The sequence below is a fragment of the Oryctolagus cuniculus genome, chromosome 9 (assembly GCF_964237555.1).
Source record: "Oryctolagus cuniculus chromosome 9, mOryCun1.1, whole genome shotgun sequence".
NCBI lineage: Eukaryota > Metazoa > Chordata > Mammalia > Lagomorpha > Leporidae > Oryctolagus > Oryctolagus cuniculus.
In genome coordinates, this window is record NC_091440.1 from 66920008 (window position 1) to 66943475 (window position 23468).

Consider the following 23468-nt stretch of genomic DNA (forward strand, 5'->3'; position numbering starts at 1 on the left):
TGCGGTCCAGGGAGGCGGAAGAGGAAGTGGGGCCCCTGCCCCTGGCATTTCCCGCCCTCCCCGTCCCACACTCTCTGTCACCCTCCTCCTTTTCCCTGACTTGTCTCTTAAAAGGTGCCGCTGTGACACCAGAGGAGCTGCTGACGCTTGGTGGGGAAGTACCCAGAGCTTACCCAGCCCCTTCTCCACTGTGAGCTTTCTCTCCTTTTGAGACATTCTTACCACTAATTTTTATAGTTTTTTTTTTAATTTTTCATTAGTTTTTAAGTTTTTCAATGTGCTTTGTAGATACAATTCTAATAATATAATGATATCCCTTCTTCCCTACCTCCCTCTCCCTCTGTCCCTTCCATCCTCCTTCCTTCCTTCTCCCTTTCTTTTTTTTTTGTTTAGTTTTTAATATAATATATTTTAAATTTACATTACTGTGACTTATCTTAAAGACTAAAAATTCCAGCATGCACTCTAAACTAGTAACAACAATTGGAATGCGGGAATAGGGAGGGAGAGGGAGGTGGTGGGGAATGGGTTTTTCCCTTTTTATCATATATGATTTATAAGTATTGGGGTTGTGGGTGTGCTGTATTTTTCCAGTTCAATTTCCAGTTAATTTATGCCTGTTTGATATTAAATAAATGAATAATGAAGATTTCTCATTCCCATTAAATGGATTTTTTCTGATTCAGAAATTCCAGAGCAGTAATGCCCGTTTCACTTGGTTTCAGCATTTTGAGTTCTTTCAGCCTTACAAGCTGGTAGAAGAAACTGGCTGCCATCCATGAGACGAGCGGAGAGGGCACCTGTAAAGGGAGGAAGATGTGATTCCTGTTGGTACAGAAATGAGCACCTCAGTCTGAGACCGACGGACTTCCTTCTGTGAAACCCTATATTCCAGAAGTCTCCCTGCAGCCATTGTCTTTGGCTTATTTTAAAGTCTTCTTTGGCACTTAGGGTGTTGTTAGAAAGAGCTTTACTCTTGGTTCATCAATAATGCTGGCGGCTAAACACACACACACGTATCTCCAAGCAGTGTTCTTTGTGTCCACTGTTACGGGGGTGTGGGTGGATGTGGGGGCAAATCCCTTGCAAGGGGAAGAACCATCTCTGCAAATAGAGTTCTGTACACTCTGGAGTTCAAGCTCAGACAAGCTCTGATTCAAAGCATATGGCCTAAATTACCCCCAATTCATGTTTTGCCAGTCATTGCCACTGACAGGTGCATCCCAAATTTCTTCCCATCCACCAAGAACACACCACCTGCCACACTCTGGTCAGTGGATACTCTTCTCTGCAGGCACATGGCAGAAGGAACCCATGGCTCTCCTTGGTCAATGTCCCCAGGCTTTAGTTGCTGCCTTCCAAAACTCAAGAAACAGTGCCAACATGGAGAGCAAGTTGGCGGTGTCCTTGGTTCCCTAGACTGTTTTGCAATCTGCTGCTCACACCTCTTAGCCTTCTTGACAGGAAGAAAGGGAGAGGCAGCACTTCCTTTCCTCTGTGTGATGCCAGCTTCTTTTCTCAGCTCTATCTTCCCTCTTTCTTCTCTGTGACATCTCTTTGGCTGACCAGAAAGTCACTGATGGTCTTCCTTCTGGCATCTCTTGATCCCTCCTCCAGCCAGGAGTCTCCCTCTGGTACATTTCTCTGGTGGTTAATTGATTGCTCAGAATGGAATGGTTTTGCTGGCTGCATTTAAACTTGACAGTGCACAGAGCTGCAGCTCCCAGAGCCCATGGCCAGCTCATCTGTCCTGCAGAGAGCAGGATCCACAAACCTTAGTCGGCATCTCCTCTCAGGATTCCTGGTTTTCCAATGAGGACCTGCCTTAGCTCGGTTCAGTAGAAACAAGGACTCCATTCTGGGTATTTCGTGTTGAGGTGGGAGTTGGGGAGTGATCCCAGGAAGCAGGAACAAGGGACTATGAGAAAGAAAGAGAAAAATCCAATTTAAGGGTAAGTTATTGATGTCAGCTCTTAGGCAGTGGGCTCCATTCTCCTGCTGACCTCTGAGAAGTGTTCAGATTTCCCCCAAAATTATCAGCCTAAAGGGTGGGAGACACTACAGACTCCACTTGCGTTTTTGCTTCAAGGTGGCCCCCAAGGGATCTCCACTTCCGGTTCTTTCTGTGCATAGACCAAGAAGGCACTCATGATTTTGAGAAGGTCCCTGAGACAGAAAAAAAAAATGATACTGACCATAGAAGAGAAGAGAAATCAGAGCTCATGGAGAATTGTTTAGGACACTAAGGCCAACTCAAGGGTGCGCTGGGGGAAGGTAACACAAAGCCCCAACTACGATATGATTGTAACTACTCCAGGCAATGCATGCACATGGTCAGAAGACCAAGGAGGGAAGAGGGCCCAGGAGAAGGCAGCCATCTCCTCTCCACCCCTCCCCACTCTGTCCCACTCCCCAGAGCCGACTTTGTGCTGCTGTTCCCAGTTTTTCCAGTATTTACCTCTATATCTCACTCTTCCTCAGCAGAGGTGAGGAGCACCTGACCTGCAAGTCATAGTCTGGTCTGGCCCTACCAAGGCAGGACTCAAAATACAAAAAATCTGTAGTAGGCTCATTTTTAAGTGGATAATTTTGTGTAGCCCATAAATAGCCAAATGGCCCATGGCAGAAAGCAAGCTCCCCACCCTAGCTGAAAAGAGTCACACTGTAAAGTCATTCATCCCTTCCACACCAGGGGTTTCCCATGAGGCTTTCTGTTTGAGCCTGGTCTACCTTTTCCCCCAAGAATCACACATAAGAAAATGTCAGAGGGATTTGACTCAGAGGATTCATTATTAACTCTTTACAAACAGACGTCTATGCCTCATCAGGCTTACTCTGAGCACTGGGCTCTTCGATATACGCAAGCAAGACCTCAGTCTAAGGGAAACGCTTGGGTTCACATGATTTCCTTTCCACAGCGGTGATGACTGCAGAAGACAGAGACAACAGTTAGCAGAATGCTAGAGCAGGAGATAGACGGAACTAGAAGTCTGAACGTTAGTACAAGGGACAGGGCCAACTGCTGTGGGCAAACACTGATTCTAACAAGAAATGAATTTCTGCAAATACAACACCCAACCCAGAGAGATGCTTCAGAACACGGTGGGCTTCCCGGGCAGACCCAGACCTGCCCTCTGCCCAGGTCACTCAGGGAGAGAGCCACCTCATTGGGTAATGGAGGCAGTGTGTCTCAGGCGGCTGTGCACCCCACATTTGCTGGGATGAACCCAATTGCAGATATTCTATCCCGGCGGCTCCATGGGACCCTGATAGGCCACAGAAGTGGTAGCGTAAAACATTCACTGATTGAAGAGCTGTGAACTTAGCCCTGGAGTGAGAGTTCAGCCCAGCAGCTGCGGCGTCTTCTGTCTCGTCTCACAGTTCAGCGCCGGCACACTTAGCTGTATGATCCTGAGTAATTTACTCAACCTCTCTTGTCCTTGGGGTTTTATCAACAAACAGAGGATAATAACACACTCTACTTCCAAATAGCAATAGAAGGATTAAGTGAGATAACACAGTGTTTCTCCATCCATCTGTGGTGATGGGAAACATTTCTAAAACCTGCAGGCTCTTGTGGACTGAAACTCTGAAAATACCATAAAATTACCAATTATATAGCAAGGACAAATAGAAGTTTCTAAATACTTTCCAGTCCTGTACTTGTCTTAAGTTTATACCAAGTGGCTGCCAATCGACATTGTCTGCTGACCACACTCAGTAACCCTGCAATCACATATTAAAAGGACTAAGCATGGTGGCTGGCATGCAGTAAGAGCTCAATAAATGTTGGCTGTTATAATTATCATTACGCTATGATGCATGTGCTTTATGGTAAAAGCTTTTATTGATGGGAACCGTGTGGTCAGGACCTGTCTCTGGCTGAGCTGTAGAGAGCTGAGCTGCTGAGGCAGTAAATGATAACAGTGAGCCACGGGGCCAGTGCTGTGGCATAGTGGGTAAAGCCACTTCTTGCAGTGCCAGGATCCCATATAGGTGCCAGTTCAAGTCCCGATTGCTACACCTCCAATCCCGCTCTCTGCTAAGGCCTGGGAAAGTAGTAGTAGTAGTCCTTGGGCTTCTGCACCCACCAACTGGGGAGTGAACCATCGGATGGAAGACGTCTCTCTCTCTCTCTCTCTCTCTCTGCCTTTCCTCTCTCTGTATAACTCTTTTTTTAAAAAAAAGAAACTCTTTTTTTTAATTTATTTATTTGACAGATAGAGTTAGACACTGAGAGAGAGAGACAGAGAGAAAGGTCTTCCTTCCGTTGGTTCAACCCCAAAATGGCCGCTACGGCCAGCACTGCGCCGATCCGAAGCCAGGAGCCAGGTGCTTCCTCCTGGTCTCCCATGTGGGTGCAGGGGCCCAAGCACTTGGGCCATCCTCCACTGCACTCCTGGGCCACAGCAGAGAGCTGGACTGGAAGAAGAGCAACTGGGACCAGAACCCGGCGCCCACATGGGATGCCGGCGCCACAGGCGGAGGATTAAGCGAGCCATGGAGTCGGCCCCTCTCTTTGTAAAGCTTTCAAATAAATAAATAAATCTCTTAAAAAAAAAAAAAGTGAGCCACAATGAAAGGGAAACAGAAGGCTTCTATCACTTAGTAAAAAAATAAATAAATAAAAGCAAGAAGCTAAAACCAGAGAGAGCAGCTCCTTCTCCCCTGTTCCACTTCCCCCACAGACAGGTGCACCAGCTGAGGGCCCGGTGGATCCACACAGACCTGGGGTTTGGATGCAGGGAGGGAGGTCTCACTGCTAGGGAGCCTAGAACAAGAGGCTCTCAAAGTTTTAAGGACCTGGGGGATCAGAATGGTGAGGGCTACAAACAGAAAAGTATTGGATAACGAGTTAGAGTCAGTCTCCCTGCAAAAGGAGACCTCCACACGGAGGTGCCTGGGCCCGGGTTGCAGCTCTGTGGCCGAACAGGGCCAGCCTCGGGAGCCTGAGGACCTGAATGAGCCCCCTTCAGACACTGCCTCATGCTGGCTGGGCACCGGCCATGTGGAGCCTTTGTCAAGCTCCCCCCAACCATAGAGGTACCTATCTCCAGCTCCGAACCAATCAGCAGCAATAAGCATCTGGACCCTAACTGCAAAGCCCCTCTTAGTGCTCTGTGAGGGGCACCCCAACTTGCACACAGGCCCAGTGAGCCCGACGTGACCCCTATGTGACCTCCCTGTGGGTCCAGGAGTGAACAACACTGCCATTTTGAGTGTTGTATACAAAAAAACAACCAAATGTGCCTTCCTGAACACCCAGCTGGATGCAAACTAAAGTGCCACGTGCCGAGGGTGAGGACCAGGAACTGCAAGCCAAGTGCAGATGGACGTGTGTGTGCTCTGGGGAGCCAGGCCTCCCGAACCCCTTAAAAGCACCTGTTTTGCTCCCTTCAGGGAGCAAGTCAGTGAAAGCCCTTCTGGCCATGCTGTCTTCCTTGTGTTCAAGCATAAATCCTCAATAAACCTTGTCTGGGGTTGCACACTGGCCTCTTGTCAATTGCTGTTCCCAAAGGAGCCAAAGAACCTGGAGTTTGCCAGAACCTGGGGTTGGAAACAATAGCACCATGTTAAAATCCCAACTCAAAAACAAATGCCATGTCTAGAGACAATCTGAACAATATGAAGAGTCTTAAAAAAAAAAAAAAAATGATGAGGGCCGGCGCCGTGACTCACTGGGTTAATCCTCCGCCTACAGCGCCGGCATCCCATATGGGTGCTGGGTTCTAGTCCCGGTTGCTCCTCTTCCAGTCCAGCTCTCTGCTGTGGCTCAGGAGGGCAGTGGAGGATGGCCCAAGTGCTTGAGCCCTTGCACCCGCATGGGAGACCAGGAGGAAACACCTGGCTCCTGGCTTCGGATTGGCACAGCGTCGTCTGTGGAGGCCATTTGGGGGGTGAACCAACGGAAGGAAGACCTTTCTCTCTGTCTCTCTCTCTTTCACTGTCTATAACTCTGCCTGTCAAATTAAAAAAAAAATGATGAAAGGTAACACAGCAAAACTCAGTGTTTTTTTCTTCCTTTATAAAAAAATATTTCTTTAAAATCATTCCACAAACCACAGATTTGGTAATGATAGCTTTACACATACTACTTCAAATGACATAAATAGAAAAAAAAAAGTCACATAATCACAGAATTCTCATTAGCTCTGCCAGTCAAGTTATTAAGCTGATGCTATCAATGCTTATTTCTATTAATCTCCTGCTGTGATTGAGAAATTCTCCTTAAAAAAATGACTGCCAAATTGGACAGGGCATACAAAGGTATGTAAGGAGGACAGTGAGGGATGAAAGTTGGCAATGTTTGGCTGAGAAAAGAGGCTCCCACGGGTACAGAGACGATACTGTGATAACTTTCTGCAGTATTTCCTAGATTAGCCAGACAGACAAAAACTAACTGAGATGAATAAATAAAAGTAACAAGGAAGCATATTGGAGCTACATGCACAACTGTTTTAACAGAGGCATTCAAGAATTGTTAACAATAGGCTGTCTTAGTCAAGCAGCTATAACAAAAGTACCACTGATAGCTTCACCAACATTTATTTCTTGCAGTTCTGGATATACAGGGGAAACCATGATGAAGGAGCCAGCAGAGTCAGGTCTGGCAAGGGCCCTTCTCCTGGCTTGTAGACAGTCACTATCCTCACACGACCAAAATAGAAATCATCTCTCTTACGTTTTTTCTTATAAGAGCACTAGTCCCATTCACAAAGGTGGCTACCATCACATCCCAATGCCTTTGCAAGGGCCTCAGCTTCAAGTGTCATCACATTGTGCAGCAGATCTTCCACACATGAATTCTGGGAAGACACATTCAGTCCATAGCAGGTCACCAAGTCCGAAAACCAAGTATCATAAGGCCACCGCTGTGCTGTAGTGGGCAAAATGCTGCTTGGCAATGCCAGCATCCCACATGGGCACTGATTCATGTCCTAGCTTCTCCTCTTGCAGTCCAGCTCTCTGTTATAGCCTGGGAAAAACAGCAGAAGACGACCAAGCATTTGGACCCCTGCCACACACATGGGAGACTTGGATGAATCTCCTGGCTCCTGGCATCAGCTCCTGGCATCTCACGGCCCAGCCCTGGCTGTTGTGGCTAACTGTAGAGTGAACCGGCAAATGAAAGATATTCTCTCTCTCTCTGTCTCTCTCTCTCTCTTTTTCTCTCCCTCTGTCTTGCACTGTCTCTCCTTCTCTCTCTGTAACTCTTACATATAAATAAATCTTTAAAAGAAAATCAACTAAGGATTCACAAATCTTTTAAGGATAATAATGATGATGGACAGGATTAAAGCACAAATACAAAAGCCACACACAAAACTTTTATCAACTTCTTATTCATTCAGAGTGTATAATATTGATCAAGTCACTGAAACCAGTGGCACTAACAGAAATAAATCCATCTCAAAAAATTGAGATCTATTCAATAAGCGTGTATCTAAATTCTGACTGCAGATGTATCTCCTAGACAGGAAATCTTAACTTGTATCTTGTCTTGTGTTTAACTTGTAATTCAACACCTTCTCTTTTTTTAAGGTTTCTTTATTTATTTGAAAGTCAAGGTTACAGTTAAAGACAAATCTTCCAACTGCTGGTTCACTCCCAAGATGGCTATAATGGCCAGAGGAGGACCAACCTACTGTGCCTGCTCCGTGGCACAGTGGGTTAATCCTCCGCCTGCGGCACTGGCATCCCATATGGGCACCAGTTCTAGTCCTGGCTGCTCCTCTTCCAATCCAGCTCTCTGCTGTGGCCTGGGAAAGCAGTGGAAGATGACCCACATGCTTGGGCCCCTGCACCCACATGGGAGACCCGGAAGAAGCTCCTGGCTCCTGGCTCCTGGCTTCGGATTGGTGTAGCTCCAGATTGGTGTAGCTCTGCGTATTGTGGCCATTTGGGGGGTGAGCCAACGGAAGGAAGACCTTTCTCTCTGTCTCTCCCTCTCACTGCCTGTAACTCTCTCAAATAAATAAATAAAAATCTTTAAAAAAAAAAAAAAGAAAGAAAGAAAGAAAGTATAGTAGCCATGACATGAAACACAGCCCATATGGGATGTTGGTGTCACAGGAGGTGGCTTAACTTGCTACACCACAATACTGGTCCCTCAACACATTCTTAAAAAGATATTTCCATAAAGTTAAGTAGAAGCAAAAGTTGCCAAAACCTCAGCCATATATATTTCAAAACAAATTTCATAATACAAATTATACAAAGTTCTAGAAATAATATACTAATGCTAACTTTACAGAGATTCTGAATCATCCTGGAAGGCTTAATTATCTTTCAGCTCAATCAAGTCCCCTCAAAGCTAAGCCAAACTAATAGAGCATATTCCTAAGAATTCATTACATCCTGACGTTTGCACTTGAAAAGCTGTTGCAGAAATATAATGCATAATTCATGCTCAAATATCTATGATTTCCTTTGAAATTGTGTCATTTCCATAAAACAGCTCTGAAATCCCACAAAGCATGTGATTCCACTGAGGTCAGGACGGTTCTGTGAGAGGAAATGAGCATAGTACAATTACCATCTGCTTAAACCACATGTTAGCCAGCGAGGATGTTGGCAGCAGCCAGGAACAGAAAACCCAAGTCAAAGGCTCAAATGCTAGATATGATTTATTCGCTCATATCATTTAAACATTTGAAGCTAGCACAGATCTCAGGCCTGGCTTGCTCAGGACTCTCTGCACATCTCTTGACTTTGTCTCTGCGCTGTTTTGGGAGGTGACACAACGGTGGCAGCAAGTTCAGGTTATAACTCCATAGACATTGTCACCCAAAAAAGAAAGATTTCCTGTGTCCTAGAAATCTTGGGAAATTTTCCAGGCATCATATATTGCTTAGAAAACCTCTGAATCAATCCCTTGGACTAAGGGACTGTCTTGTACTGAATATGGTTTACAACAGGGTTACCTGAAGCCACAATGGGGGGGGGGGGGGCAGGTAGGGGAAGAGTGCATGTGGCACAGCTTGTTAGACCACTGCTCTGGATACCTGCATCCTAGTATCTGGATATGAAAGTTAATTAAGTCCTGGTTACTCCACCTCCAATCCAGTTTTTTACTAATGAATCCTGAGAATCAGTAGATGATGGCCCAAGTACCTAAAGTGAGAGACCCAGATGGAGTTTCAGGCTCCTGGATTTAACCTGGCCCAGCCCTGGTTGTTACAGGCATTTAAGGAGTGAACCAGCTAATGGAAGATATCTCTTCCTCTCCCTTCCCTTCCCCTCCTTTGGCCCTCCCCCTCGCCCCTCTCTCCCTCTCCCCCTTTCCTCAGCCTCTAGTAAATGAATATAAACAAATAAACATTTTTAAGAGAATAATGATAATTGTGGGGTCAAGGGAGAATACAATACCTGGATTTGTAGCATTTGCCAATTGCCATGGTGTAAATATTTCCAGCACAGTAAGTAAAGTGTGTGAGAGAGAAGGAAAATGGAAGGACTATGAAAAATGCCAGAGACACTGTCAAGAGACAGGAAAGTAAGAAACAACAGAACACATTTAAGGCATTGGAGGAAAAATAATACCTTTTCCTGACTAGTCTATTTAATAAAATTATTACATACAAAAAGACTGGATTAACAGATAGCAAAATATTAGCTGTTATTTCTTGGGGATAGAAATATGAGTGACCATCTTTATAAATATGCATATCTAAATAAATAACATATTACTTTTATAATAAGAAAGATAATATTCATAATATTCTTATGATACTATTTGCCAAAATACAACATCTAGAATAGATGTTAGGATTCAGCTCTCCTAATAAATAATTCTTCAATTATGTAGTCAATCAATAAGCATTCCTCTCTCACAAAGAAAGAAAATGAAACTGTCTAGTAAAGGAGACTGCCATTTTTTCCACATTTCAACTTGCTCCTACAATTCTGCAAGTCATTCAAATATCTATTGACCACCTCCTAACTACCATAATCGTTTTTATGAACTGTTCCAAAAATTTTATTGGCATTCATCTTCTTAATAACATTCCACAACTTTAACTGGAATAAAAATCATTAAAATGAGTACAGGTTTTATGGATTAACCATCTTACCCAACTAATATTGTTGGTGCTTACTCAGCTATAAGTCACAAAAGAATGGGAAAAAATGATGAAGCTATTGGACGAGCAAAATTATCTATCAATTATGTGAGGAACTTAAATTATCAAAAACTAAGTGGTTCTCCTTGCTTCAGAAAATTATAATATCTGAATGGCAGATGAAATGAAATAAGACAGAAATTCATCTTGCTTTCTATGCCCCTTATTCATAAACTTCTTTGTTAATTTCAAAATAGAAAGTCTGAAGAATTAATGAGATTTTCCCCTGAAGCATATCCCTCTAAGCTCATATCTACTTAAATTAGAAATTCACCAAAATAGGGCTGGACATTGTGGCTTAGTGGGTTAAGCCACTGCTTTCAAGGCCTGCATCCCCTTCGGGAGAGCCTGACTCAAGTCCCAGTCCTGGCTACTCCATGTTCCCAATCCAGATTCCTGCTGATGCACCTAGGAGGCAGCACATGATGGCTCAAGTTTTTGGGTTCCTGCACCAATGTAGGAGACCCAGATGCAGCTCCTAACTCCTGGCTCTGGCTTCAGCCTGATCCAGCCCCAACTATCGAGGGCATTTGGGAGTGAACCAATAGATGGAATGTCTTGTTTCTCTCTCTCTCTCTCTCTCTCTCTCTCTCTCTCTCTCTCTCTCTCTTTCCATCCCACTCTGTCACTCTGCCTTTCAAGTAAACAAATCTTTTCTATTTTTGTATGATTTTTTTAAAGATTTATTCATTTATTTGTTTGAAAGGCAGAGTGACAGGGAGAATTCATCCATCTACTGGTTCCCCCTCAAATGACTGCCACAGCCAGGGCTGAGCCATTGTGAAGCTAGGAGTCAGGACCACCTTCCAGGTCTTCACACGGGTGGTACTTGAACCATCACCCACTACCTCCAAGGTACATTAACAGGAAGCTGGATTGGAAATGGAGTAGCTAGGACTCCCAACTGGCATTCAGATGTGGGATGCAGGCAACCCAAGTAATGCCTTATCTGTGCCACAGTGTCAAATAAATATATCTTTTAAAAAGAAAGAGGCCGGCGCCGCGGCTCGCTTGGCTAATCCTCCACCAGCAGCGCTGGCACTCTGGGTTCTAGTCCCGGTTGGGGCTCTAGTTCTATCCCGGTTGCTCCTCTTCCAATCCAGCTCTCTGCTGTGGCCCAGGAGTGCAGTGGAGGATGGCCCAAGTGCTTGGGCCCTGCACCCCATGGGAGACCAGGAAGAAGCACCTGGCTCCTAGCTTCGGATCAGCGCAGCGCCGGCTGTAGTGGCCATTTTGGGGGTGAACCAACAGAAGGAAGACCTTTCTCTCTGTCTCTCTCTCTCTCTCACTGAGAGAACTCCGCCTGTCAAAAAAAATTTTTTTAAATAATGATAAGATCGAAGTCGGCGAACTCAAAAGGCTTCCGTAGCCTTGGTAACTCATGACTAGAGCCTAGGGAGATTACAGACACCATAAGCAAGAGTGGCAAATTGTTAAATCAACAACAAGAGTCACTGTATACTTACTCCTCATGTGGGATCTCTGTCCTTAATGTGTTGTCCAATGTGAATTAGTGCTATAACTAGTACTGAAACAGTATTTTACACTTTATGTTCTGTGTGGGTACAAACTGATGAAACCTTTACTTAATATATACTGAATCGATCTTCTGTATATAAAGATAATTGAAAATGAATCTTGATGTGAATGGAATGGGAGAGGGAGTAGAAGATGGGAGGGGTGCGGGTGGGAGGGAAGTTATGGGGGGGAAAAAGCCATTGTAATCCATAACCTGTACTTTGGAAATTTATATTTACTAAATAAAAGTTAAAAAAAAAAAGAAATTCACCAAATAGGAATTCTTGAAAAATAATTATATGGCCTCCAAGCAACAATCTCAAAAGACATAGAAAGGATATAAACATAGTTAAGAAACAAATATGTGGGGTTGGCACTGTAGTGTAGCGAGTTAAGCTGCCACATGCAGCACCAGCATCCCATATGAGAAGTGGTTTGAGTCCTGGCTGCTCCACTTTTGAGCCAGCTACCTGTTAATGCACCTGGGAAAGCAGAGGAAGATGGGCCAAGTGCTTGGGCCCCTGCACACATGTGGGAGACCCAGATGAAGCTCTAGGTTTCTGGCTTCTGTTTGGCCCAGCCCTAGCCATTGAGGCCATTTGGGGAGTGAACCAGCAGGTGGGAGAACTCTCTCTCTCTCTGTCTCTCTCTCTCTGTCTGTAACTCTGCCCCTCAAATAAATAAATAAATCTTAAAAAAAGAAATAAATGTCTGAATCTATATATTTTCCTCTTGAGTCTTTTATCAAATCGAAGGCTTCAGATAAAATCTGTATAAGTCTATGAGTATATGCACTTATTTCTATACCTAGAATAGATCTTATCAATTTGTTAGAATAGAAAAGTAGCAAGTATAGGACTACTGTGCTGAAATTCATATTTCACAACACACGCTCCAAAGGGCTTACCAAGAAGTGATATTGAGAGAAGATTTTCCTTCCCAGGGATCTGTCTCCCACACTAGATTGGGAACTCCTTAAGGTAAGAGATATTCTGTGTCTCACTGGCTCCTTTGCCGACTGATGGGCATAGAATCAGTTTTCAACAAAGGTTTGTTAAGTCAATGAGTCAGCAGTTGCATGAAGCTCTGCTTTGCTCCATGTCTCAAATTTCCTAACCCAGAAATACCTTGACATTTAAACAACTAGTGTCATTAAACTGGACGAGGGACATAGTCGCATGGTGGCTTCTCAGGTCAGACCCAGCCTACTCATTCTTAAAACCTCAAAGGCATCTGTATTAGTCTGTATTTCATTACTTTGACTAAAAACCTAAGAAGAGTTTCTTGGGCAAGAAAAGGCTTGTTTCAGCTCAGTTTAGAAGTTCCAGTTCCACATCAAGTGGCCCCACAGTCTGGTGTCTGGCGGAAGTGGAATAACCATCACACAGTGATCCAGGAGGCAGACAGAAAAAACTAAGCCAAACTTGAACTCAAATAAGCAACACTCAAGAGCCACCCTATGGGGGCATGTCACCAATGACCTAAAGACCCCCTCACCACACCCATTCTCAGATGCCATAATTAGATAAGTCTCCACCTTTAATCCATCAATCCTTAGCAGAGTTTAAATATCTTGCATTAGTTTGGGAAAGGTAAGTCTTACTCAGCAACCTGAGCATTTTTATCATAATGTTGGTGAAGAAAATTATGACATTTGCACTGAATTTTATTAATTAATTTTATTCACTGCCTAATTCAGTTTTCAAGGGGAATGCTTAGCAAGCTATCTAGACAAACAGTAGGTGTCTTATTGGAACAGAGAATCCTAAACTATGCATGCAAGTTCAGCAGTGAATCTCTTTTCCTTATTCTTCCAAGCTGAGGACTAACATTCTCAAGATCCACCCCGAAATGTGTTTCCCCAGTTCTTCTATGTAACTCCATTGTGGCAACCATTCATCCTGATTGAGGGCTCTACTTCCCCATTCAGGATGTGCTGTGACCTGAATCTGGTATTGGCCTGAGGCAATGAAGAGTAGTGAAGTTGAGCTTGAGGAGAACCAGCCAGTTACCTGCCTCACCCTCACATAAGGTATTGCATGATGGAAGGGTGAAGGAGCTGCTCCTACCAACGAAGAGAACAGAGAAGAATTTAGGGAGCTAAGGTTATCATCACTGTCAGCTGTCTTTTGTCACTATAACAAATACCTGAAAGAAGCTACTTTCCAAAGGAAGAAGGTTTATATTGGTCCATGACTTCAGAGGTTCATAGATGAAATAATTGGGCAGCCCCATTGGTCTGTCATCTGATGAAGGCAATGGATGGCAGAACACACGCAGAGGAAGGAGCACATGGCGAGCCAGAAAAGAGAGAGACTGGAACACACTCATTCTCATCCTCCATGTCCATGTGATCTTTCTTTACAAAGTCACCATGAGGGGGTTGGGCACTTTGTGGAGGAGTTAAGTTGCCACTTGGGTGCTGGCATCCCATATCACAGTGCCTGGTTTGAGTCCCAGCTACTATGCTTCCAATTCAGCTTCCTACTAATGGGTACCCTGGGAGGCATCAGATGATGGCTCAAGGACTTGGGTCCCTGCAACCTGGAAGAGTAACCTAAATGGCATTCTGGGCTTTGGTCTGGTCCAGTCATAGTTGTTGCAGGCATTTGGGAAGTGAATCAGTGGGTAGAACATATCTCTCCCCTCCCCCACTCCCTCTCACTCCTTCTCCACTTTTCAAGTAAAATTAAAATATTTTTTAAATGTCACCATGATTTGATTACTAGGGCTCTCCCCCAAATCTAACCCAATCTAATCACTTCCCAAGACCATGCCCTCAGACACTATAATTGGGTTAAGTATCCACCCTTTCAGCACTACTAATATAAGACTTTGGAGTTCAAACATCTGCATGAGTTGGGGAGCCAAATCATGTTTAAACTATAGCATTCTGCCCTTGGCTCACCATAACTCATGTCCTTACATATAGCAATCTTTCCATCTTCAGTAGTTTTAAAATCTTAATTCAGTCTGACATTCAAAATCCAAAGACCCAGCTGAGACTCAAGGCAAACTCCCCTAGCTATGAGTTCCTGAAAACTCAAGACCAAGTTATGAAATTCCAAGAAACAATGGCAGGACGGGCACCGGGTATGCTTTTCCATTTCAAAAGGAGGATACAATGAAATAGAAAGGATTAACCCAACCAAAGAAAGGTATAAAATTGACAAAATAGACATTAAATCCTAAGGTGTCTGCGGCTGGTGCCGTGGCTCACTAGGCTAATCCTCTGCCTACGGCGCCGGCACCCCGGGTTCTAGTCCTGGTCGGGGCACCGGATTCTGTCCCGGTTGCTCCTCTTCCAGTCCAGCTCTCTGCTGTGACCCAGGAAGGCAGCGGAGGAGGGCCCAAGTGCTTGGGCCCTGCCTCCACATGGGAAACCAGGAGGAAGCACCTGGCTCCTGGCTTCAGATCTGCGCAGCGCGCCGGCCATAGCGGCCATTTGGGGGGTGAACCAATGGAAAAAGGAAGACCATTCTCTCCCTCTCTCTCTCTCTCTCTCTCTCTCTCTCTCACTGTCTATAACTCTCTCTCTCTCTGTCTCTCCCTCTCACTGAAAAAAAAATCCTAAGGTGTCCAAACATCCTGCATGCCCCGTGGTGGGAGTAGGCACAGCTCTACAGCTTTGGTGGGCACAGCCTATGCTTCAGTCCTCACATGTTGGAATGCCACCTGTGACGCTCCAGTAGGCAGTCCTGCTGGGAGCCCTCTGTGATAGTTCTGACCCCACACTCCCACTTGGCATTGCCTTGGTGGGACCTCTCGGAATTGATCTTGGTCCTGCAACTGTTCTCTCTCTGGGTTTCCAGGTTCTTTGAGACAGTCCTGGAAATCTAGGTAGAGGCCTCCTTGCCTCTACTACTCTGTTGGTCTCTACCCATGTGACTATTGCTGAAGATGAGTACTGATGTCCACAGCACACCTTTCCAGGACTTGCACTGGATATCGCTTGCAGCTTTTTCCCAGTGGATGTTTCATGATGCTGGTACCTCAACCTTTATGAGTTCTCTACTGTGGCTTCTCCCCCATAGCTCTACTATGCATCACCCTACTGGGGCTCTTTGCAAGTCCTCCAAACTGTGGCACAACTCTGCCTGGCCTCCTAGGCTTTCCTTTGAAATCGCTATGGATGTTATCATGATCCTATAGCTCTTGGATTTTGCATGGCTGCAAAACCAGAACCACATGGATACTGCCAAGATCTGCCACCAGCAGGGGCCATGACTGGACTATTTGAAACACAGTTGCAGTGGCCTGAAAGCATGTCCCCAGCAAGCCAGGATCCAGAACTGGTCCTGAATGAGCAGGACATCCTGGGGAGCTTTCCTGAAAAGATTCTTCCCTGAAAGATCTTTGACATAAATTCACACGTCTAGACCTCTGATAGGATTGTGATGGGAGGGACTGCCTAAAAGATGTCTGAAATGCCTTTAGAGTCTTCCTCCCACTGCCTTGCCCATTGGCACATGGCTCCCTTATACCTGGGCTAATCACTTTAGTGAGTGACGACTCTACTTCCTGGCCTAAGCATCTTTTTTCTTTGTTCTTTCTATGGCCAGACTATATTTTTCAAACCTTTATACTCTGTTCCTTTGTGCTTCTGGTTCTCACTGTAACACTAACAGTAGCCAACTGAACATTTTGCTGCCTTGAAATCTCTGCCAAGCACATTAGTCCATTGTCTATGTTCAAACTTCCATGAAGTCTCAGGACAGAGACACAACACAGCCAGGTTCTTTGCCATGACACAATAAGGTTGGTCTTTAGTCCATTTCCCAATAGACCCCTCATTTCCATCTGAAACTTCATCAGCATGGCTTTTAGCATCCGCATTTCTATCAGCATTCTGATATTTTTGAGGCCTAATCAGAATCGCACATGGTACTCTGCTTTCAGCAAAGTCTAAACTTTCTCTGGCTTGCTCCCTCAAACTCTTCTAACTTCTCTAGCAAATCATTTCCAAAGACTTTTCCACGTCTTCGGGTATAGGCAATAATAGTAACTCTGCTCCTCTGTACCAGTTTTCTATATTAGTCAATTTTTTGGTCCCTATAACAAATATCTGAGAAAAGTTACTTATGAATAAATAAGGTTGATTTAGGCTTACATTTTTGGAGATTCATAGTCCAAGATCAGGTGGCCCCACTGGACTGGCATCTGATGAGAGTGGTAGATGGTGGAATGGATACAGAGCATCCCAGGTCTCGAAGTCACCAACTTTTCTGATCAAGGTCCTCACACTAACATAGGAGACCTGTGGAGGTGGTACACATGTCTTTCACTTCTGACACCCTTACAACAAAATCCTGAGCCTGATTTCCAGCAAAGTATTCATGATGTTTTAGTCCCTTAAAGCAGACTTAAGAACAGTCAGACTTACAGAGCATTGCTTAACCATGTCAAGAATTCTCTTTTTATAAAACTACCAATGCCTTCAAAAGAAGACACCTGATGGCATAATCCTTATAAATTTTCTTTCTCCCAAACAACTAAATGTGTCAGTAACACATTTACCAATGACTTGCCTTCTAATGACATTTTTCAATAAGCCATGAGAGAAAACTTTAGTAATTGAAATGAATTATCAGAAGAGTGTCTCCTTCAACAAAATCTACCTCCAAATCTCAGAATCTACATGTCGACTAATGAAGTTGTGATTAAGGTAAAGTATTTTGCTATGATTAAGGTTAAGTATTTTGACTAATAGAGTTGTGATTAAGGTTAAGTATTTTGCTATAAAGAGATTGTCCTGGATTGTCAGATGGGTCCAAACTAATTGCATGAGTACTTAGAAACAGAGATATTTTTGTGGCTATGTAATAGAGAGACTTGTAACAATAGAAGCAGGGTTAGACAGATGTCATTTGTGGCCTTTGAGACAGGGGAAGGCTTCACTTGCCAAGGAATGCAGGTGACTTTAAAAACTGGAGAAGGCTAGGAAACATGCTACCTTCTCCAGGCAGAGTTCCTGGGATGGAGCAAAGCCCTACTCACACCTTGATTTTAACCCAGTGAGACCTCTGCCCAACTTCTAGTCTACCAAACTTAGCTAGAATAAATTAATACATGTTCTTTCTTTAAGTCACTCTGATTGTGATAGTGTGTCACCACAGCAATAGAAAGCTAATTCAGCGTGGCATTGCCATTGCCTGCCAAGGTTATCAACCTTCCACTCACCACCAGCTGTGGAGCTCCTCTTGCTTTCAAAAAGACAAGAAATCCAACTCTCAATCCAGTCCTGAAGTTTTGCTTTCTAGACTCATTCTTGCTGCCAGTCATCTTACTCTGGTTTCCTTCGAAAACAAGCTTGTGGCAAAGCTCACACAAGAAGGTTTTAGGAAAATATAACCCCAGGATAGCCAAAGTAAGGGGGGAAGGAGATAGAATCAGCAAATATAAAGCATTCATTACTTGCCTATCTAGCCCCAGAGTGATGAGAAAACACACCCAGGTGCTTGGTTACGTGGCGCTTTTCCAGAGAGCCCACATGAAACCACTCACTTCCGAAGAGTCCATCATGGAACAAAGGGAGATGAATGTATCCTCTGGGGAACATCTCCTGTCCTCCTCAGTCAGAATGCTCCTTCCACTCCTCCACTAGGACAGCTGCTAGTGAACCCAGGTCCCATGTCCTGTAGTGCGGAGCTGCATCCGAATCAGAAGTGGTGAGAAGAGCCAGGACCCTTTCAGGCCTGTCAGGTCATGGTTGAATCCTGGATAATGCAGCTTCTACCAGCACAAGCACACTGGGGTCCAGGGAAGAGTCCAAGTCTCACCTGGAGGATGAGTTATCATGAAACGGCCAGAGATGGAAGAAGAAGAAGGTTTTCCATTACGTGGGCAGCCAGGGCCTGGGGGACAAGAAGGCAATGTGAATCCAGAAAGGCATGTAACTTGTGCCTGATCAAATAGCTTATCAATTTTCAAGATGTGAGTCCTTGAAAATTAGAAATCTAAAACAAATAGATAACAGGGTCAAATTCTCTATTTTTAAGAGTTTTGTAACCAGGGGCTGGCGCTGTAGTGCAGTGGGTTAACACCCTGGCCTGAAGCTCCGGCATCCCATATGGGCGGCAGTTCGAATCCCAGCTGCTCCACTTCCTGTCCAGCTCTCTGCTATGGCCTGGGAAAGCATAGAAAATGACTCAAGTCCTTGGGCTCCTGCACCCACGTGGGAGACCAGGAAGAGGCTACTGGCTCCTGACTCCTGGCTTCGGATCGGCACAGCTCTAATCGTTGCAGCCATCTGGGGAGTGAACCATCAGATGGAAGACCTCTCTCTCTGCCTCTCATCTCTCTGTGTAACTCTGACTTTCAAATAAATAAATAAATCTTTTAACAAAAAGTTTTGTAACCAAAAAAATTCCATGTACCATAATCACCTAATTCTTAATTAGTATATGCAGCTAAACAAACATTAGGATTGACCAGCCATGCCCAGTGAATTTTTTTTGGACTGCCTTGGAAAGATTTTATTTTTTTGAATCTAACATTTCTGTGTTCGATTAGTGTTACTTTTAGTGTACAATGTGGATATTGGAAAAACCAGACTGTCTTGTTGGAAGGACTGGACCTGCTATCCATTGATACACTTTGATTTTAGATGTCTTAGCAGCAAATGGCACTACCATCTTCAGTCCATTTGTGGAGTAACTTCTTCCATGGAGCAATGTTCTTCAACAAACATGTCAGTTGATATTCTTCTTCAGTGATTTTTACCAGAATCATTTCTTACACACACAAACACACACACACACCTACCTACCCTCATTGGCTTTTTAACTCTAAGCTATTTCCATATCACACTTATGGCTGTTATTACAATTAACCTAGTATTTATAGCTATTAAAATCAAAGTTAGTTACAATGAAGTTCATAACACAACACTGTACAATTTTGTTTCTTACTGGTTTCAATTTCAGGAAAAGCAGCCCAAGGAAGACCACAGGGATCACCTAACATACTGATTTTGAGGCTTGAAAACACTGATACAGGCTGTTGAAGGTCTGGATTATCCTTCCTATAAATATCCAAATTGCTTAAAGCACTGGACTTCCCCCTATGTAGTGCAGTATGGAAGTCATCACGAGTCTCCAAACTTAAAAAAAGAAAACAAAAAGCCAAACCAAAGAGTTAGGTGAGCATATGCTCTTATAAATTGGGTGTGGTGGGGAACCTAACCTAAGGTCTCTTCATGTTCTAAGCTAATAAAGCTACACAGCTGCAGTTTTCTGTTCACAGGTCACCTTTAGCTTTCTAGGCAGTGTCCAAATAATGGAGACCAGAGACCACACCAGAGACCAGTGAGGTTAACTTCTTGGCTCTAGAAAAATTTGTGAAAATAACAGGTGACAACAAAAATGGGTTTTTATAAGAGTTACAGCTGTAGATGTTTTTAAGCATGCTCAGATATCCAAAGTAGTTTCAATACGTAGCATGCAGAGTAAAACACAGTGGGTTGAAATAGTAATAGGCTGTTGGCACTGTTGAAATAATGTGGGCCTGGTAAATAAATTATTTCATATAAAAATTATTTCAGAGTATCCTCTGATACTTTTTCTGAACATGTTAAACAAGAATCAATAAATTCAGTAGGGCTCTATGTTATCTTAGTGGCTCTTAAGATTTAGTATGTGTGATGGTTAATTTTCTGGTGTCAACTTGACAGGATTAAGGAATACCCAGAAGCCTAGAAAAAAGCATTATTTTGAGCATGTCTACAAGGGCGTCTCCAAATGAGATGTGTTTTTTTGTTTTTTTTTGGGGGGGGGGGGGGGGACAGGCAGAGTTAGCCGGTGAGAGAGAAAGAGACAGAGAGAAAGGTCTTCCTTTGCCGTTGGTTCACCCCCCAAGTGGCCACTACGGCTAGTGCTGTGCCGATCCAAAGCCAGGAGCCAGGTGCTTCTCCTGGTCTCCCATGCGGGTGCAGGGCCCAAGGACTTGGGCCATCCTCCACTGCACTCCTGGGCCACAGCAGAGAGCTGGCCTGGAAGAGGAGCAACCGGGACAGAATCTGGTGCCCAGACCGGGACTAGAACCCAGGGTTCCGGTGCCGCAGGCAGAGGATTAGCCTAGTGAGCCTAGTGAGCCAGGGCGCCGGCCTCCAAATGAGATTCTTACATGAATCCAAATGTGCAAGGTGGGAAGACCTGACCTCGATATGGGCAGGAATCAGCCATGGACTTGAGACCTGGAGAGACAAAAATGGGAAGGCAGCTTGGGGCTCTAATGCAGATAAAGCTAGAACACATTCAGCGCCTGTCTTGGAGGTCAGTTGCTGGCCTTTGGACTCCAGGACTACGCCCATGGCTCCCTTGCTGGTTCTTAGGCTTTCTGGCCTCAAACTGAGACTGCTACCCTCAGCTTCTCTGGGACTGAAGCCCTTGGACTTGGGTTCAGCTGCCACCATCGCGTGAGCCAAACCCCCTAATGAATTCTCTGTCATCTTTTTCATTTTTTTTAAGATTTATTTACTTATTTGAAAGGCAAAGAGAGACAGAGAGAGACAGGTATCTTCCACCCACTGGTCTGTAGAGGACACTCCCCTGAAATTAAGAGGCATGGTAGGTGGCAGTCCTGTGTCTGCCTATGCTGGGCGAGGCACACCCTCCCAACAGAATGCAGCTGCAGAAGCAGCAGGGGGCTAATGGGCTTTAATTAGTACCTGGTGTTTTCAGGAACTTGAACTTGCAATAGCATTTGAATGGGCCTGTGTTTAAAGGTACACACCACCTTTCTGTTCTCTGTCATGGATCCCCAGACCAGATTCCTTTGCCTTATTCCCACCATAAAGTTGACATACAACTTTGCCTATGTGCTTGCTTGCATGTGTAGTTTTTTTTGGACCCTAAAATAAAAAGTGCCATCCGGGAGCTATACGGCAGTGCTTTTCTAAGGAAGGCTGTTCTTTGTCAGTTAGCAACACTGGTCCACTTCTTAAATGCCCACAACAGCCAGTGCAGGGCCAGGCTGAAAGTAGGAGCCAGGGTTCCAGCGCTGTGGCATAGTGGGTAAAGCCACCAACTGCAGTGCCGGCTTCCCATATGGGCACCAGTTCTGATTCAGCTCTCTGCTATGGCCTGGGAAAGCAGTAGAAGATGGCCCGAGTCCCTGGGCCCTTGCACCCACATGGGAGACCCAGAAGAGGCTCCTGGCTCCTGGCTTTGGATCAGCACAGCTCCACCCACTATGACCAGTTGGGGAGTAAACCAGCAGATGAAAGACCTCTCTCTCTCTCTCTCTCTCTCTCTGCCTCTCCTTCTCTCTCTGTGTAACTCTGACTTTCAAATAAATAAATCTTTAAAAAAGAAAGAAAGTAGGAGCCAGGAAGTCTGTCCAGGTTGCCCACATGGTTGGCAGGGTTCCAAGTACTAGGGCCGTCTTCCACTGCTTTCCCAGGTACATTAGCAGGGGGCTGCATTGGAAGTGGAGCAGCCAAGACTCAAAACAGTGCTCCCAAATGGGATGTTAGCATCACATGCAGCAGTCTAGGCCACAATTCTTCATATACCTACATGCATATCCTATCAAGTTTTTTTTAAGATTTATTTGTTTATTTGAAACAGCAGAGTTACAGAGAGAGAGAGGGAAGGAGGGAGAAAGGGAGGAGGGGAGAGAGAGACAGACAGAATTTCCAACTGCTGGTTCACTCTCCAAATGGCCACAATGGGCAGAGCCAGGCTGATCTGAATCCGGGAGCCAGGAACTTCAACCAGGTCTCCTACATGGGTGCAGGGGCCCAAGAACTTAGGCCATCCTCCACTGCTTTCCCAGGCACATTAGCAGAGAGCTGGATTTGAAGTGGGGTAGCCAGGGCTGGAACCTGTGCCCATATGGGATGCGGCACTGCAGGCAGCAGCTTTACCCTCTATGCCACAGTGCCAGCCCCTTATCAAGTATTTCTAGAGAGCCCTGACCAATACAGTATATTTAAGAATCACCTGTATACTTGTTAAATATGCCCATCTTGGTACCCATCCTCAGAAATTTTGAATAAGTACATTTGAGGAGGGACCTAGAAATCTGTGCTTTATCAAGAACTCCCTCAATTCACGTGATTCTGATACAGAGACTTTACAAAGCACTATTTAAAATAATCTGTGGGGGTGTCTGTGACTTGATCTACTCTTTGGAAACCTCAGTAGATTCATGAGCAGAAAATAGCATGGAGAAGTTGGGATTGTGAGCACTGGGTACCAGATGCTCTGCCAACATCTCTCAGATACTCATGCCTTACCTGTCAGCAGGACCTTTGACTGGCCTGTTTTTCATAAACCATGACCAACTTAATGGGATCACAGTCCCTCAGGACTTCATTTCATGCCTGTGCCTCCCATTCTCATGTGCTGACCTGTGGCTTCCCTGCTGACATGGAGGCATGCCACTCACCAGCACCCCCACAACGCAACCACAACAACTAAAGTAATTAATGTCCCATGAAGCAAAACTTTGATCCAAGGAAATGGATATAGCAGATAAATGATTTACCACCCCCTCTCCCAATGGACAATCCCAAGAAGCAGTCACTTAGGCGGATACTTGGGAATTAGTGCCGTTGAGATCAAGCGACGACGCTCTGGTTCCTGCACTGACTCTTTCTGCCACCCCCTGTCCCACTCCCCTTCTCCCTCATGTGTACTTCCTGGTATTGCAATTCTTGCTAACATAAGCAGACACAGCCCTTGCCTCGGGCTTTGCTTTCTGGGAATCCAGCTAATATACACTGTATAATTATTATTTACCTGCTTATTTAAAGAATAACTTTAAACATTAACTTTATTATTTAAAGAACTATGAATCCATGCGTTCCTCTGCCATGCCCCTTCC

At 44.7% G+C, this 23468-nt stretch overlaps 1 long non-coding RNA gene across 1 annotated transcript; it reads right to left on the minus strand.

Moving 5' to 3' along the window:
* Positions 1-225: 225 nt before the first annotated feature.
* LOC127487258 (uncharacterized) lies at positions 226-17935 on the minus strand. Its single transcript, XR_011378800.1, has 3 exons — positions 17820-17935; positions 16750-16896; positions 226-1918 (listed from the first exon to the last, which is right to left on the minus strand). It is a non-coding gene; the product is annotated as an uncharacterized lncRNA (long non-coding RNA).
* Positions 17936-23468: the final 5533 nt, after the last annotated feature.